The sequence below is a fragment of the Symphalangus syndactylus genome, chromosome 10, assembly GCF_028878055.3.
Source record: "Symphalangus syndactylus isolate Jambi chromosome 10, NHGRI_mSymSyn1-v2.1_pri, whole genome shotgun sequence".
Lineage (NCBI taxonomy): Eukaryota > Metazoa > Chordata > Mammalia > Primates > Hylobatidae > Symphalangus > Symphalangus syndactylus.
Window position 1 is genome coordinate 36,654,910 of NC_072432.2, and position 13,050 is coordinate 36,667,959.

A 13,050-nucleotide genomic window follows, 5' to 3' on the forward strand; every position below is an offset into this window, starting at 1 on the left:
GGTCAATTGATCCTAAAAGATAAGCTTATTACCCAATCAGACACAGATATCAGGAGAAAGCTCCAAAATCGAGCCCTGGGCCTTGAACAAAATCTGGAGGTGTTATTAAACCTGGCAACCTTGGTGTTCTATAATAGGGACCAAGAGGAATAGGCCCAAAAGGAAAAGCGAGATCAGAAAAAGGCCACAGCCTTAGTCATGGCCCTCAGACAAACAAACCTTGGTGGTTCAGAGAGGACAAAAAATGGAGCAGGCCAATCACCCTGTAGGGGTTGTTATCAGTGTGGTTTACAAGGACACTTTAAAAAATATTGTCCAATGTGAAACAAGCTGCCCCTCGTCTATGTCCACTATGCCAAGGCAATCACTGGAAGGCACACTGCCCTAGATTGCAATGATTCTCTGGGCCAGAAGCCCCCAACAAGATGATCCAACAACAGGACTGAGGGTTCCTGGGACAAGTGCTAGCTCATGTCATCACCCTCACTGAGCCCCAGGTAAGTTTAACCATTGAGGGCCAGGAAACTTCCTCCTGGACACTGGCGCAGTCTTCTCAGTGTTAATCTCCTGTCCTGGACAACTGTCCTCAAGGTCTGTTACCATCCGAGGAATCCTGGGACAGCCTGTAACCAGGCATTTCTCCTACCTCCTCAGTTGTAATTGGGAGACTTTGCTCTTTTCACATGCCCTTCTTGTTATGCCTGAAAGTCCTACACCCTTATTAGGGAGGGATATATTAGCCAAAGCTGGAGCTACTGTCTACATGAATATGGGGAACAAGTTACCCATTTGTTGTCCCCTACTTGAGGAGGGAATCAACCCCGAAGTCTGGGCATTGGAGGGACAAGTTGGAAGGGCAAAAAATGCCCGCCCAATCCAAATCAGGCTAAAAGATCCCACCACTTTTCCTTATCAAAGGCAATAACCTTTAAGGCCTGAAGCTCATAAAAGATTACAGGATATTGTTAAATATTTAAAAGCTCAAGGCTTAGTAAGTAAATTCAGCAGTCCCTGCAACACCCCAATTCTAGGAGTACAAAAACAAAACAGTCAGTGGAGATTAGTGCAAGATCTTAGACTCATCAATGAGGCAGTAATTCCTCTATATTCAGTTGTACCCAACCCCTATACCCTGCTTTCTCAAATACCAGAGGAAGCAGAATGGTTTACTGTTCTGGACCTCAAGGATGCCTTCTTCGGTATTCCCCTGCACTATGACTCCCAGTTTCTCTTTGCCTTTGAGGATCCCACAGACCACATGCCCCAAATTACGTGGATGGTCTTGCCCCAAGGATTTAGGGATAGCCCTCATCTGTTTGGTCAGGCACTGACCCAAGATCTAGGCCACTTCTCAAGTCCAGGTACTCTAGTCCTTCAGTATGTGAATGATTTACTTTTGGCTACCAGTTTGGAAGTCTCATGCCAGCAGGCTACTCTAGATCTCTTGAACTTTCTAGCTAATCAAGGGTACAAGGCATCTAGGTCAAAGGCCCAGCTTTGCCTACAGCAGGTCAAATATCTAGGCCTAATCTTAGCCAGAGGGACCTCAGCAAGGAATGAATACAGCCTGTACTGGCTTATCCTTACCCTAAGACGTTAAAACCATTGTGGGGGTTCCTCAGAATCACTGGCTTTTGCCAACTATGCATCTGCAGATACAGTGAGATAGCCAGGCCCCTCTATACTCTAATCAAGGAGACCCAGAGAGAAAATACTCATCTAGTAGAATGGGAACCAGGGGCAGAAACAGCCTTCAAAACCTTAAAGCAGGCTCTGGTACAAGCTCCAGCTTTAAGCCTTCCCACAAGATAAAACTTCCTTTATACATCACAGAGAGGGCAGGGATAGCTCTTGGAGTCCTTACTCAGATTCGTGGGACAACCCCACAACCAGTGGCATATCTAAGTAAGGAAATTGATATAGTAGGAAAGGGCTGGCCTCATTGTTTATGGATAGTTGTGGTGGTGGCCATCTTAGTGTCAAAGGCTATCAAAATAATACAAGGAAAGTATCTCACTGTCTGGACTACTCATGATGTAAATGGCATACCAGGTGCCAAAGGAAGTTTATGGCTATCAGACAACCACTTACTTAGATATCAGGTGCTACTCCTTGAGGGACCAGTGCTTCAAATACATACGTGTGCAGCCCTCAACCCTGCCACTTTTCTCCCAGAGGATGGGGAACGAATCGAGCATGACTGCCAACAAATTATACTCCAGACTTACGCTGCCCGAGGTGATCTCTTACAAGTCCCCTTAGCTAATCCTGACCTTAATCTATATAATGATGGAAGATCATTTGTGGAGAATAGAATACGAAGGGCAGGTTATGCCACAGTTAGTGACGTAACCATACTTGAAAGTAAGCCTCTTCCCCAAGGGACCAGCACCCAGTTAGCAGAACTAGTGGCACTTACCAAACCTTAGAACTGGGAGAGAGAAGAAGAACAAATGTGTGTATACAGATAGCAAGTATGCTTATCTAATCCTACATGCCCATGCTGCAATATGGAAAGAAAGGGAGTTCCTAACCTCTGGGGGAACCCCCATTAAATACTACAAGGAAATCATGGAGTTATTGCATGCAGTGCAAAAGCTCAAGGAGGTGGGAGTCTTACACTGCTGAAGCCACCAAAAGGGGAAGGAGAGGGGAGAACAGCAGCATAAGTAGCTGGCAGAAGCAAGGAAAGACCAGCCGAAAGGAAAGGGAGAAAGAGACAGAAAGTCAGAGAGAGAGAGAGAAAGAGACAGAGACAAAGAGGGAGTCAGAGAGAGAAAGAAACAGTAAAGAAAAAACAGTGTACCCTATTCCTTTAAAAGCCAGGGTACATTTAAAACCTATAATTGATAATTGAAAGTCTTCTCCATGACTCTATAACACTCTAATACCACCTTGTTGTCAGTGCAAACAAGGGCATAGCTGGAAAGCACTGAGGCCACTGACAACCCATAGCCTTCCTATCAAAAATCCTTAACCCAGCAGGTTTCCTAACAGGGGATCTAAATCTTAATTAATTACCATACAAAGGTCAGATCAGATCTAGGAAGAATTCCCTTCAGGATAGGATGATAGATGGTTCCCCTCAGGCAATTAAGGGAAAAAAAAAGACACAATGGGTATTCAGTAAGTGATAGGGAAACTCTTATAGAAGCAGTTAGGGAAATTACCTAATAATTGGTCTGCTCAAACCTGCAAGTTGTTTGCACTCAGCCAGATCTTAAAGTGCTTACAGAATCAGGAAGGAGCCATCTGTACCAATTCTATGTTAATATGGACTGAACGAAGTTTTATTAATAGCAAAGAAAAATTAAGATCCCAAACTTACAAGGTTTTCAACTAAAGTAAAGTTTGCTAAAAGTTAACAGTGTAAAATACATTATCCTACTACCACACATTCTCAAAGGATTTCTCAGACAGTTTGCAAGAAATAACAAAATCTATCCTTACTCTACAATCCCAAATAGACTCTTTGGCAGCAGTGACTCTCCAAAACAACTGAGGTCTAGACCTCTCACTGCTGAGAAAGGAGAACTCTGCATCTTCTTAGGGGAAGAGTGTTGCTTTTACACTAACCAGTCAGGGATAGTACAAGATGCCACCTGTTGTTTACAGGAAAAGGCTTCTGAAATCAGATAATGCCTTTCAAACTCTTATACCAACCTCTGTAATTGGGCAACATGGCTTCTCCCCTTTCCAGGTCCCACGGCAGCCATCTTGCTATTACTCACCTTTGGGCCCTGTATTTTTAACCTCCTTGTCAAATTTATTTCCTCTAGATCAAGGCCATGAAGCTACAGGTGGTCTTACAAATGGAATCCCAAATGAGCTCAACTAACAACTTCTACCGAGGACCCCTGGACCAACCTGTTGGCCCTTTCACTGGCCTAAAGAGTTCCCCTCTGGAGGACACTACAACTGCAGGGCCCCTTCTTTGCCACTATCCAGCAGGAAGTAGCTAGAGTGGTCATCACTCAATTCCCAACAGCAGTTGGGGTGTCCTGTTTACAGGGGGGATTGAGAGGTAAAGCTGGCTGGGCTTCTGGGTCAGGTGGGGACTTGGGAGAACTTTTCTCTCTAGCTAAAGGTTTGTAAACGCACCAATCAACACTCTGTAAAAAGGCACCAATCAGTGCTCTGTGTCTAGCTAAAGGTTTGTAAATGCAACAGTCAGCACTCTATAAAAATGAACCAATCAGCAGGATGTGGGTGGTGCCAAATAAGGAAATAAAAGCTAGCCACGTGAGCCAGCAGCGGCAACATGCTCAGGTCCCCTTCCATTGCTGTGGAAGCTTTGTTCTTTTGCTCTTTGCAATAAATCTTGCTGCTGTTCACTCTTTGGGTCTGCACTATCTTTATGAGCTGTAACACTCACTGCAAAGGTCTGCAGCTTCACTCCTGAAGTCATTGAGACCACGAACCCACTGGGAGGAATGAACAACTCTGGACATGCCACCTTTAAGAGCTGTAACACTCACTGTGAAAGTCTGCGGCTTTACTCCTGAAGTCAGCAAGACCATGAACCCACCAGAAGGAAGAAACTCCAGACACATCTGAACATCTGAAGGAACACACTCTGCACACACCATCTTTAAGAACTATAACACTCACCGTGAGGGTCTGCAGCTTCATTCTTGAAGTCAGTGAGACCAAGAACCCACCGGAAGGAACCAATTCTGGACACAGGAGGATCACTTGAGCCTGAAAGGTTGAGGCTGCAGTAAGCTTCATCACCCACTGCACTCTAGCCTGGGTGACAGAGTGAAATCCTGTCTCAAAACAAAACATAACCAAAAAGGTCACAAATTTCCTGATGCTCAATGTATAAAAACTCAGCTTCTACATGTTCAAACTGGCAGGAAAAACAATCTTTTGCCAAGTTTTTCTGCTGAGGATTCATAAAAACTACCCCCAGAGTAATCATTTGATAGAGTCTTCTAGGACTTCTCTATTGCACCAACTCTGATGTGTTCATTATGGCCAATCTCTCAGACCTGACATGTAAGCCTCACCCCTTGCTGGCTTACCTCCGTTTTTTCCAATGTAGCTCTGATAGTTGTAAAGAATAGGGCCTAATTTCATTTCTAAAACTAGGACAGTACAGCAGTTTGGCACAAAGCCCTTTCAGTGTAACGGATGGTCTTGCAGTGTTTTCTCAGGTGCAAGGGAGAACCTATGTGTCTTCAATTTTATGCTCAACATGAAGTGTCCCGTGGGTCTAGCCTCAATGTTGTAAGTCTTTATAACTTGCGTTTTACTTATTCATCTGCATGGCTCCTTCTTATCACATAAGGTAACCAAAAGACTGCCGGGTCAACACATGGTGCAGTGTAAGCCCCTTAAGAGACCTCCAACTTTCCAACTCTCAGCTCAGGCACCAGCCTTTGTTCTTCTCTTTCTCTCTACTTTCAGCAGCCTTGTTACTTTCTTTACCATCCAACCTTGTCAAAAGGTTCATTATACATTTAAAATGGTAACAAATGCACTTCAGGTCTTAATCTATTCCTGCCCAAAAGAAATTTGTGCTCATAAAACAAATCTTTGTAAGTTTTCACCAAGAACATCTAGTTCACCATAGCAATGGGTGGAAAGAAAGGGCATTCTGTTACCTCTCCAGGCTGATTTATGAACCATGACTAGATACATTGTCACTATGTAAAAACTCTCTTTTCTTTCCCAACTCCTTTGACTTTCCAAACATTGCATTACTCCATAATAACTGGACAGCCTGACAACCTAAATGAAGTCTACATAATTGTTCTCTGAAACCATATACTAATTTCTTTTATTTCAATAGTTTTCAGGGAACAGGTGGTTTGGGGTTACATGGATAATTTCTTCAGTGGTTATTTCTGAGATTGTGGTGCACCTGTCACTTGAGCAGTGTACACTGTACCCATGTATAGCCTGTTATCCCTCACCCCTTCCCTCCATTACCCCCAAGTCCCCAAAGTCCATTATATCATTCTTATGCCTTTGTATCCTCATAGCTTAGCTCCTACTTATATGTGAGAACATATAATATATGGTTTTCCATTCTTCAGTTACTTCACTTACAATAATGGTCTCCAATTCCATCAGGTCTCTGTGAATGCCATTATTTGATTCCTTTTTATGGCTGAGTAGTATTCTATGGTGTATGCATGCCACATTTTCTTTATCCACTCATTTGTTCATGAGCATTTAGGCCGGTTCCATATTTTTGCAATTGCAAATTGTGCTGCTATAAATATACAAGTGCAAGTGTCTTTTTCATATAATGACTTCTTGTTTTTTGGGTAGATACCTAGTAGAGGGATTGCTGAATTGAATGGTAGTTCTACTTTTAGTTCTTTAAGGAAACTCCATACTGTTTTGCATAGTGGTTTTACTAGTTTACATTTCCACCAGCAGCATAAAAGTGTTTCCTTTTCACAACATCCACACCAAGATCCATTTTTTTTTTTATTTTTATATTATGGTAATTTTTGTAGGAATAAGATGGTATCTCATGTGGTTTTAATCTGCATTTCCCTGATAATTAGTGATGCTGAGCATTTTTTATATGTTTGTTGGCCATTTGTATACCTTCTTTTGGGAATTTTCTATTCATGTCCATTGCCCACTTTTTGGTGGGATTATTTGTTTTCTTACTTGTTAATTTGTTTGAGATAACTCAAGGAAATAAAAACCATCTATGACAAACCCACAGCAAACATTATATTGAATGAGGAAAAGTTGAAAGCATTCCCCCCGAGAATTGGAACAAGCCAAGGATGCCCACTTTCACCATTTCTATTTAACACGGTACTGTAAGTCCTAGCCAGAGCAATCAGATAAGAGAAGGAAATAAAGGGCATCCAAATTGCTAAAGAGGAAATCAAACTGTTGCTGTTCACCAATGATATGATTGCATACTTAGAAAACCTGAAAGAATCATCCAAAAAGCTCCTAGATCTGGTAAATGAATTCAGTAAAGTTTCAGGACACAAAATCAATAGCACTGCTGTACACCAACAACGACCGAGTGGAGAATCAAATCGAGAACTCAATCCCTTTTACAACAGCTGCAATAATAATAATAATACTAATAAAACACTTAGGAACATACCTAACCAAGGAGGTGAAAGATCTCTACAAAGAAAACTACAAAATACTGTTGAATGAAATCACAGACGACACAAACAAATGAAAACAAATCTCATACTCATGGGTGAGTAGAATCAATATTGTGAAAATTATCACATACTGCCAAAAGCAATCTACAAAGTCAATGCAATTTCCATCAAAATACCACTGTCATTTTTCACAGAAGTAAAAAAAAATCCTAAAATTTATAAAGAACCAAAAAGGAGCCCACATAGCCAAAACAAGACAAGACTAAGCAAAAAGGACAAATCTGAAAGCCTCCATTACCCGACTTCAAACTATACTATAAGGCTGTATTTACCAAAACAACATGGTACTGGTATAAAAATAGGTGCATAGATCAGATGAACACAGTAGAGAATCCAGAAATAAAGCCACATACAGCCAACTGATCTTTGAAAAAGCAAACAAAAACATAAAGTGAGAAAGGACATCTTTTTGAACAAATGGTGCTGGGATAATTGGTAAGCAACATGTAGAAGAATGAAACTGAATACTCATCTCTCACCTTATACAAAAATCAACTCAAGATAAATCAAAGACTTAAAATCTAAGACATGAAACCATAAAAGTTCTAGAAGATAACATCGGAAAAACTCTTTTAGTCAATGGCTTAGGCAAAGAGCTCATGACAGAAAACCCCAAAAGAAATGCAACAAAAACAAAAATAAATAGATGGGACCTAATTAAAAATTTTCTGCACAGCAGAAAAAACAATCAGCAAAGTAAAGAGACAATCCATAGAGTGGGAAGACATATTTGCAAACTATGCATCCAACAAAGGACTAATATCCATACACTAGTTTTTCATCAATGTATCACATTTGTATTTATCTTCTCATCTTTCCATTCCATTTGAAATAATCTTTTCTCTAAAATTAATCCTACTATCTAGATCCCATTATTTTCTAACTGCTGAGGGAATTGGCTCCTTCCTTCTCTAACTTAATGCACTCCGCCAACTATCTTGTCCTTGTTTGCACTTTTTGTCATATACTCATGTTTAACATCACCTCCCATGTGCACACCCTTGCCTTTGTCATTACTTCTCTGTCAGGTTTCTTGAAAGAATTGTCTATATCTATACCTATGGCTTTTATTTCCTTGCCTTTCCATATCTTCTTAATTTATTTGCATTCTCAAGAATAGCTTTCTTATCAAATCTAATATTCTTTCCCTGGGCCCTTTTCTTCTGTTCCTCCTTACAGTAACTGATATCTGTTCTTGATCCTCCATCTTCTCTTGTGGCTTGAACTTTACCATCTGATCCTATTGTTCTGTATTATTTCCATCAGAGAAACATCTCTCACTTTCACAGGTTGAATGATGCCTACCTCTCAAATCTATATCTTAAGCTCAGATTTCTTTGTTAACTTAGAGCCTTTTCCCAGTCATCTACCTGACAATTTGATGCTCCAAACCATGAACTCAGTATGTCTAAATTAAATTCAAAATCCTGCCCCCATTCTATCTCCACATACGAAACTCCTCATTTCAGGGACTAATATTAAAAATCTTACATTTATCTTTGACTCTTATCTTCTTTTCATTTCTCAGATCCAATCAGTCATCAAATCTTGTAAACATATTCATCAAAATGTCTAAGATGTGTCCTTTCATTTTAATTCAAACTCTCATACCTTCTTTTTTGAGTTATTGCAATACCTTCTAAACTTGTCAATCTAATTTTATCTACATTCTGAACATTGTGTTCAGTTTAGTTTTCTAATATATGACAGTCCTATTTTCAACACTTATAAAATCAAGTCAAATTTTTAATCCTGGTTTTTGAGCTTATAAAAAGGTGGTTTCACTTACTTCTCCAAACTTCAATTGTTTTAGAACATAAAATCTTCTCGTTATGTATTCTCACCACTCCTCCTAATTTTTACCTAATATTCCCTTCCCACCACCATCATATACAAACATTCAATGCTCAATCTTGTCTTCAAGTTTTCAGTAATTATTTTATTCAGACTGAAACTAGTATCCAAATCCTATCCAACAAAAACCTCTCTTTTTTTAAGACAATTTTTACCTCTATTACTTCACTCTCTTTGTAGTCTATTTAATAATTGTTAACAATACCATACACTTTGGTATGTGTATCAGTGACAGTTAATGCCTGAAAAAAAAAAAGCTGAGTATTTTTTCTAACTTAAAATATTCTGATTACTATCCACTTAATTTACAGTCTTCACTATTGAAATTTTATTTTAGTTATTCAGATTTAATTATAAAAATTGACTAATTTAAGGTCTATTATTATTCATTCATCTGTCTTTATAACTTGTTTATGCTAAAGAATTGTGATCATAATAGCTGTAGTTGCAGTCACTGAGAATTCAGAAAGTGAAGCACAAAATGAGACAGTAAATAGTAAGTACCTTGAATCATAAATCTCAAAATCAAAAGGCCTGCATTCAAATACATAGGACCATTGGATTTAAGAGCTCAATGGGAAGGCAATTCAGTAGGAATGGAATTTCTTGAGCATTTACTATGTGAAGTAGTCTAATCCCTTCAATGAGAGAAAGACTTTGACTTTGTAGAGCTAATAGTCAAATTAGGGAATTCAATTCTTATGCAAATGATACATCATCAGTATTTTTAAATTATCCAAAACTTGAAATAAGTCAGATGGCAGCATGCACTTCTAATGCCATACTAAAACATTTTTAAAGGCCAAACTAAGGATTATTTAATTATCTAGGTTAATATGCCTTTGTTTAACTTGATTTTATATATTAATTTAAAAATCCATTATTGTGAAGTTACAGGATTTCTATCTAGTAGAAAAGTCACAATTTTATTGCCTCGTAAAACATTATACAATTTTTATAGCTAATCTAGCAATCTTTTTTTAACTTAAATTTCTATAAATGCCTATTAAAACTGTTCCTTAAATGTTCTTGTAATGAATTAGTCCAAATATGTGTTCATTCTGTATGTATGTGAGAGTGAGAACTAAAACTTGCCCATAAGAGTGAGGATGCTATTCTGTCCCTATGTCAATACCAGCTTTTTAAAAAAAATTATCTGTCAGCTCAATGAAATATGTATTGACTCCTAAAAGACTATAAACCAATAAAAAGACCACCTTATTAAGACTAATAAGTTTCTTATCAAGATTGTTTCAAAACCCTCGGTTTGCTGTGCTAACCAATCCAAAGCTGTATATATAAACTCTGTCCAATCCATATCTTACAAACCTCATCCTGAAATCACCCAGCCCAGGACTTAAAACCCTAGAACTACTCTTACTTAAATTCTCTATTTTGAGATACCACTTGAATTTTCCAAAATATCACCAAACAGTCATTAATGAAGCAAAGTTTATTAGAACACACTACAGTAAAGCAGAATACTTGGTGTTAGTACTGTCTCAGAAGAGGGGAGTCAGGCAGCGATATTGATAGTTTGGGCTTCTAAGCTCAAGTGGTTTAAGATGGGTGTTTTCAAGGTTTGTTAAGGAAAAGAAATTATTGAGAATGTGCATTTTTTAATATAATAACGTGGAGTTGTTGGATGTAGTGACATGAGGATCTTGAAGTGAATCTTCGTAAGTAAATTGTTATTTGGTAAGTGAGCTGTTTAACCAAATGAGCTGAGACCTGAGACGATTGTCTCAGGAAAAAAATCATTTACATGAATTTTCTGAAGCAATCAGTAAAAGTACTTATTGTTTGCTGTCTTATCTTTCCTGAGTGAAGATTCCCTGGGCCAAAGCCAGACTGAAACTGTGTATCCAAATCCTATCCAACAAAAGCCTCTCTTTTTTTAAGGCAATGTTTACCTCTGTTATTTCACTCTCTTTCTAGTCTATTTCATAGTCTTTTAATAGTCTATTTAATAGTCTTTCTAGTCTATTTAATAATTGTCAACTATACCATACACTTTGGTACCCATATCAGTGACATACCAAGACAGCTCAGTTCCACATATTGATGTAGGTGCCATCATTTCTCTCTAAGATTCTGTTAACTTGGTATTTTCCTTAACTGCAATAAATCTAGTAAGTTTAGCTTCCCTAGCTCGACAAATTATTTCTTTTAGTCTTGGAGTAATTAACAGTCAACAGGAGTTATGTTTTTAATGTGTAGAAAAATATACTTTGACACACAGGTAAATGCTAAATTTAAATAGGTGATCAACAAACAATTGTTAAAAAAAAGATATGACATAAAAATAACCAAAATGTTGTATTAAGAAGTGAAGGGGATATATATTATTTTATTTAGTTATCTAAAATGTTATAATTGAAATACTTCTATCATTTTAATGGCAAATTTTAGCTCCTTCATAATTTGGGGGTTGGGGCATATGCCAGTAACTTATGAAGAATATCCATGAGATTCCATGAATATGTCATAAGAAAAGTGTCATCAAATAAATTTCATAGACAGTCATTCTCTTGTGAATTCACCGTTCACATCAACACATGAATAGAACTGAGAAGCTTTATATCAAATAATCAGTTACATTTTACACAGCATTTTTTGAAACTCAGATTGTGAACTCTTAATTTTTATAACATTTAATATCCTATAGGACTGGACTCAATATAACATTTGGGGGAGAATAAACCTTAAACATATTCTTATTTTTGCAATGATGTGAGCAGAGAGACGTAGACACAAAGTTTCTATTACCATACGCATAAAGTTTACTTGAATAATCATCTGTTATGTTTGCTTTAAAAAGTAAATGACTTAGAACCAAGAATATACTCTAAAATATGTAAAAATAAATTCAAACATATTTAATCAACTGTTCAAATCTTTTGATATCTTTTATTAATTCCCCAAATCAAATCATAATAAAGACTTTTTGACCACAAATTGACTTTCAGACTTTTTTAGAGGCCCCCCAAAAAATCACAAAAGAATTTGTTCTCTTGCTTTGTAAAAAAAGAAATATTAAACTAATTAGTTTTATTTTATATATTTGGATATATGGAAAGCATCATCAAATAAGACGTAATGTTAAACTGTCTTTGTGTAAATAGATAATTACTAATATAAATACTTCAGAAATTGTATAAAATTACCAGTAATTTGTCAATGTTCTTATGGTCTGTATAATAGGTCCTAATTCCAATTACTATTTTTAAATGTTGTATGCCAAAGAAATACTCCAGAGAACATGTTTGATAACTGTAAAGTCGTACCCCTGAACTCATTACGAATTCCAGAACTCTATTGGAGAAACTCATAGATTCATAAAATTGTTAACACAAGATCAAGCAGAACAAGAACTAATTACACGGGACTGAATAAACTGATGAGGACGATTATAATTTTTTATTACCTTGTTTGAAACATTGCTGGTTCTTTTATGTTTCGTTTTCCAGAACTAAAAAAGCTCATTCCCTTTTTTCTTAAACTATGTATAACTTACAAGGATTTCACAGATTACACCAAAATGAAACATTTATTTTTTTTCCTCCCTAGCTAATCCCTACAGAATTAAGAGACTCTTATCCAATATTATTTTCATGGCAATACAGTTATTTACATAATTTTAATAAGAATCCATTCTTCTTAGCCAGGTGTGGTGGGTCACGCCTGTAATCCCAGCACTTAGGGAGGCCGAGGTGGGCAGATCACAAAGTCAAGAGATCGAGACCATCCTGACCAACATGGTGAAACCCCCATCTCTACTAAAAACACAAAAATTAGCCAGGCATGGTGGCACGTGCCTGCAGTCCCAGCTACTTGGGAGGCTAAGGCAGTAGAATCATTTGAACTCATGAAGTGGAGGTTGCAGTGAGCCAAGATCATGCTACTGCACTCCAGTCTAGCAAGAGTCAGACTCCGTCTCAAAAAAAAAAAAAAAAAAGAATCCATTCTTCTTATAATAGTACAAAATTGGAAACTTTGCTTACTATGACTAGACAATCATATTTGAGAATGATGTGCA

At 37.7% G+C, this 13,050-nt stretch overlaps 1 long non-coding RNA gene across 1 annotated transcript in view; it reads right to left on the reverse strand.

The window, feature by feature from the left end:
- Positions 1-13,050, reverse strand: part of LOC134731627 (uncharacterized) — a 235,839-nt gene that overhangs the window by 34,346 nt on the left and 188,443 nt on the right. The window contains exon 4 of the long non-coding RNA XR_010114063.1: positions 4,612-4,769. This is a non-coding gene — a long non-coding RNA (uncharacterized lncRNA). The remainder of the gene's footprint in view (positions 1-4,611; positions 4,770-13,050) is intronic.